This window comes from Gymnoscopelus braueri (assembly GCF_963280865.1).
Source record: "Gymnoscopelus braueri genome assembly, chromosome: 13".
Classification (NCBI taxonomy): domain Eukaryota; kingdom Metazoa; phylum Chordata; class Actinopteri; order Myctophiformes; family Myctophidae; genus Gymnoscopelus; species Gymnoscopelus braueri.
The window spans coordinates 957,501-962,500 of NC_137615.1; the positions used below are offsets into that span (position 1 = coordinate 957,501).

The 5,000-nt window shown below is 43.8% G+C and overlaps 1 pseudogene across 1 annotated transcript in view; it reads right to left on the reverse strand.

The window, feature by feature from the left end:
- The window catches only part of LOC308098659 (integrin alpha-3-like), a 45,562-nt pseudogene that overhangs the window by 14,114 nt on the left and 26,448 nt on the right, over positions 1-5,000 (reverse strand). Inside the window, exons 12-14 of the transcript XR_013935138.1 lie at positions 4,301-4,378; positions 2,924-2,991; positions 1,994-2,124 (exon numbers count right to left, since the gene is read on the reverse strand). The product of XR_013935138.1 is annotated as an integrin alpha-3-like (transcript). The remainder of the gene's footprint in view (positions 1-1,993; positions 2,125-2,923; positions 2,992-4,300; positions 4,379-5,000) is intronic.

Genomic DNA, 5,000 nt, shown 5'->3' on the forward strand with positions numbered 1-5,000 from the left:
TCTGGACAGTGTAGATATTAACCCACAGTGTTGTGTGTCTCTGGACAGTGTAGATATTAACCCACAGTGTTGTGTGTCTCTGGACAGTGTAGATATTAACCCACAGTGTTGTGTGTCTCTGGACAGTGTAGATATTAACCCACAGTGTTGTGTGTCTCTGGACTGTGTAGATATTAACCCACAGTGTTGTGTGTCTCTGGACTGTGTAGATATTAACCCACAGTGTTGTGTGTCTCTGGACAGTGTAGTCCACAGTGTTGTGTGTCTCTGGACAGTGTAGATATTAACCCACAGTGTTGTGTGTCTCTGGACTGTGTAGATATTAACCCACAGTGTTGTGTGTCTCTGGACAGTGTAGTCCGGTTCAATATAGTTCAGGCACTGCAGCCAAAGGTCTAGCGTCTTTGACGGTGAAATTAACTAGCAGACCCGTGATATGACGTTTGTTTCCATTGCTCTGTCTGTTAGAGGCTTTTAGGTTTGATTGATTGATTGAATATTTTATTAGGCAAAAAATGTAAAACAGCACAGTTACATTTAAAAATACTTTGTCTAACAGGTCCGTTCATAAAAGTCCTTGCGGACTTGTTTCCAATGAGGGCCTTGGTATTCAATTCATAGGCATAATAGTGGCACCACAGTTCAAATATCATTACAAAATATACAGCAAAAAAAATAACACTATGTACAAAAAAAAAAAAAAAAAAAAGGGGGAAAAAAGAAATATATATATATATATATATATATATGTACAAGAACAGGGGGGGGGAGGGTCTGCTGTCTAACGGGAAAATGGTACTACCTCCTCCTTTGGCCTCCTGAAAGTTGATTTTTTAAGGCTCTTTTAAATGAGCCCAGCGAACTGCATTTTTTGAGGGATGGAGTTAGACTATTCCAATCCTGGGTGGCAGTGCTGTAGAAGGAGAATTTGCCCATGTTTGTTTTATGGGTGGGTGGTACCAAATTGTTGTTAACGCTCCCTCTGGTATTGTGACTGTGGGTGTCGCTAACCTTTTGGAGGTATTTACTCAGATATGCGGGAATAGGGGGCATATCGGCCAAATTTGCATTTACAATTTTGAAGGCCAGTAGTTCTGTCTGTTAGAGGCTTTTAGGTGTAGTTGTTCTGTCTGTTAGAGGCTTTTTGGTGTAGTTGTTCTGTCTGTTCAAGGCTTTTTGGTGTAGTTGTTCTGTCTGTTAGAGGCTTTTTGGTGTAGTTGTTCTGTCTGTTAGAGGCTTTTTGGTGTAGTTGTTCTGTCTGTTAGAGGCTTTTTGGTGTAGTTGTTCTGTCTGTTAGAGGCTTTTAGGTGTAGTTGTTCTGTCTGTTAGAGGCTTTTTGGTGTAGTTGTTCTGTCTGTTAGAGGCTTTTAGGTGTAGTTGTTCTGTCTGTTAGAGGCTTTTAGGTGTAGTTGTTCTGTCTGTTAGAGGCTTTTTGGTGTAGTTGTTCTGTCTGTTAGAGGCTTTTTGGTGTAGTTGTTCTGTCTGTTAGAGGCTTTTTGGCGTAGTTGTTCTGTCTGTTAGAGGCTTCTTGGTGTAGTTGTTCTGTCTGTTAGAGGCTTTTTGGTGTAGTTGTTCTGTCTGTTCAAGGCTTCTCGTCTATCCACCGGAACAAAAGCATTTTTATCCGTTCTGTTGTTATGGGTCGTTGAATACGACTCGTTTTCATTAAAATAAATAATTGTTTTTCTAAATCTCATAACATAGGAGTGGACAGAGTGACTTTTTGGGGACGACGTCATTTCTGGTTCTAGCCTTCTCTCTAGCGCCCTCTAGTGTAATCACTAAAAACAAGATTTTCTAATTGACGGAGATCTCTGTCAATGCAGGGAACGTGTTAAGAGGCGAGCGGCAGAGTTTTGGACTAACTAGTCGTGACAGGCAGGCTTGGCTAATGCCAACATAAAGTGCATTACAGTAAAGTCAGGTTGAGATGAAAGCATTAATATAAGGCTTAATTATAGCGTGCATGCGTGCGTGCGTGCGTGCGTCTCACCAGCAGTCTCAGGTCGAGGGTTCGACAGGAAGGCATAGACAGGAAACCGGTGTACACTTCCTGTCCGTTGTCTCGGAAACGGAGGCGGGGTTTCTGCCTCGTCACATCAGCCTGTACGGTGAACCGCAGTCCTGTTACCATGGAAACCATCAACACTGTTACCATGGAAACCATCAACACTGTTACCATGGAAACCAATGGGTCCCCAGTTCAAATATGATTATTTTGGGGGGTCCCCAGTTCAAATATGATTATTTTGGGGGGTTACAGCCAATAACTATCTTAGGGATTTACATATTCATGTAAGGTTAAAGTAACATATTGTCATTCAGGTGAAGTGGATGATAAAGTTATTTACAGAGATGACAGTTTGAGAACCACTGGTTCAGTAAATAATAATATAAATAACACAAAGCTCATTTCAAAGGCTTTTCATCTTGATGTGGTTGCTACCGGTTACCACTGACATCCTCTTTAACCTACACTCTGATTGGTCAATTACCAATGACACAACAACAAAGCTCTCTCTGTGTGTGTGTGTGTGTGTGTGTGTGTGTGTGTGTGTGTGTGTGTGTGTGTGTGTGTGTGTGTGTGTGTGTGTGTGTGTGTGTGTGTGTGTTGTTTGTACTTCAGATTGATAAATCACATTATGCAGAAGTGATATTACTACCATCTGTCTGAATGCACACACACACACACACACACACACACACACACACACACACACACACACACACACACACACACACACACACACACACACACACACACACACACACACACACACACACACAAGGACAGGGGGGACACACAAGGACACAGCACGATATGATGTCATCTGTTACTGACACAGACACACATGTCTGGAGGTCAGAGAGAGAGAGAGAGAGAGAGAGAGAGAGAGAGAGAGAGAGAGAGAGAGAGACTCACTGATGTTCTTCTTAAAGCCTCTGTCTCCAGTGCTGAGGATGTAGGACGCACACACCTCCGCCTGCACACTGACACACACACACACACACACACACACACACATTTATTTATAACTAGTCTAACTAGTCCATACCATGCTTAGTTAACCTTTAGGAGAGTGACTGTGTGTAAAAACCTATTTACTCATTTAGCTGACGCTGAAGTCGTTACACAGCCATGAGAAGTCCATGTTCACATGGCTCCAGAAGTCCATGTTCACATGGCTCCAGAAGTCCATGTTCACATGGCTCCATGAAGTCCATGTTCACATGGCTCCATGAAGTCCATGTTCACATGGCTCCATGAGAAGTCCATGTTCACATGGCTCCATGAAGTCCATGTTCACATGGCTCCATGAAGTCCATGTTCACATGGCTCCATGAAGTCCATGTTCACATGGCTCCATGAAGTCCATGTTCACATGGCTCCAGAAGTCCATGTTCACATGGCTCCATGAGAAGTCCATGTTCACATGGCTCCAGAAGTCCATGTTCACATGGCTCCAGAAGTCCATGTTCACATGGCTCCAGAAGTCCATGTTCACATGGCTCCAGAAGTCCATGTTCACATGGCTCCATGAAGTCCATGTTCACATGGCTCCAGAAGTCCATGTTCACATGGCTCCATGAGAAGTCCATGTTCACATGGCTCCATGAAGTCCATGTTCACATGGCTCCAGAAGTCCACGTTCACATGGCTCCATGAAGTCCATGTTCACATGGCTCCATGAAGTCCATGTTCACATGGCTCCATGAGAAGTCCATGTTCACATGGCTCCAGAAGTCCATGTTCACATGGCTCCAGAAGTCCATGTTCACATGGCTCCATGAAGTCCATGTTCACATGGCTCCATGAAGTCCATGTTCACATGGCTCCATGAAGTCCATGTTCACATGGCTCCATGAAGTCCATGTTCACATGGCTCCATGAAGTCCATGTTCACATGGCTCCATGAAGTCCATGTTCACATGGCTCCATGAAGTCCATGTTCACATGGCTCCATGAAGTCCATGTTCACATGGCTCCAGGCAGCTGTTTGTGTAAACATGAACAACACCACGTTGATGCTAACATTGTGCTTGTGAACAAACGCTCTGTGTGAACGCTATGGTCCTTTATCACTTTAGAGCCGTCGTTACTGCCGCTGTTCTTGTCTCTTCTGTGTGTGTGTGTGTGTGTGTGTGTGTGTGTGTGTGTGTGTGTGTGTGTGTGTGTGTGTGTGTGTGTGTGTGTGTGTGTGTGTGTGTGTGTGTGAAGCTGAAGAACAGACACTGAACATGTATTTATAAATAAATCAACATTCATTGTAAAAACATTAAAGAAAAATAAGTGTCTCACCAGTAGTCACAGTTCTCGGGGTCGATGACCTCTGGAGTGACGGTCAGATTTCTAGTGAGGTAGACCACACCATGTGACCTGTAATATGTAAATAAAAAGGAACTATTATTAATATGATAATACTGTAAAATAACATTTATTATTAACTCATTCACTGACAGACAAAAACATTGTCTATACCTGACCTTGTCAGCGATTATTTATTTTTTTCCCTTTTCAAGTGGTTTCACAGAATATTTAAATCTATAATGATCGCTCGTCTTTGGTGGAAAAACACTAAAAAGCATAAAAGCAGCATTGTGGGTGTTTGGATGATGTCTATGTTTGTCTCGTCATAAGTCGTCCTTGGAAATGTCTTCATGGAAAACATCGTCGTCCCTCAACCTGTCCCTCCATGATGTCCTTGACAACCTGTCCCTCCATGATGTCCTTGACAACCTGTCAGTCCATGGTGTCATGCTGTCCTTGCCGTCACTTCTTGGTATCGTGAAGCACCTGTGACCCACAACGTGTCCCTTCCACATCGTGTCCCCTCCACAACGTGTCCCTTCCACAACGTGTCCCCTCCACAACGTGTCCCCTCCACAACGTGTCCCTTCCACAACGTGTCCCCTCCACAACGTGTCCCTTCCACAACGTGTCCCTTCCACATCGTGTCCCTTCCACAACGTGTCCCTTCCACATCGTGTCCCTTCAACGT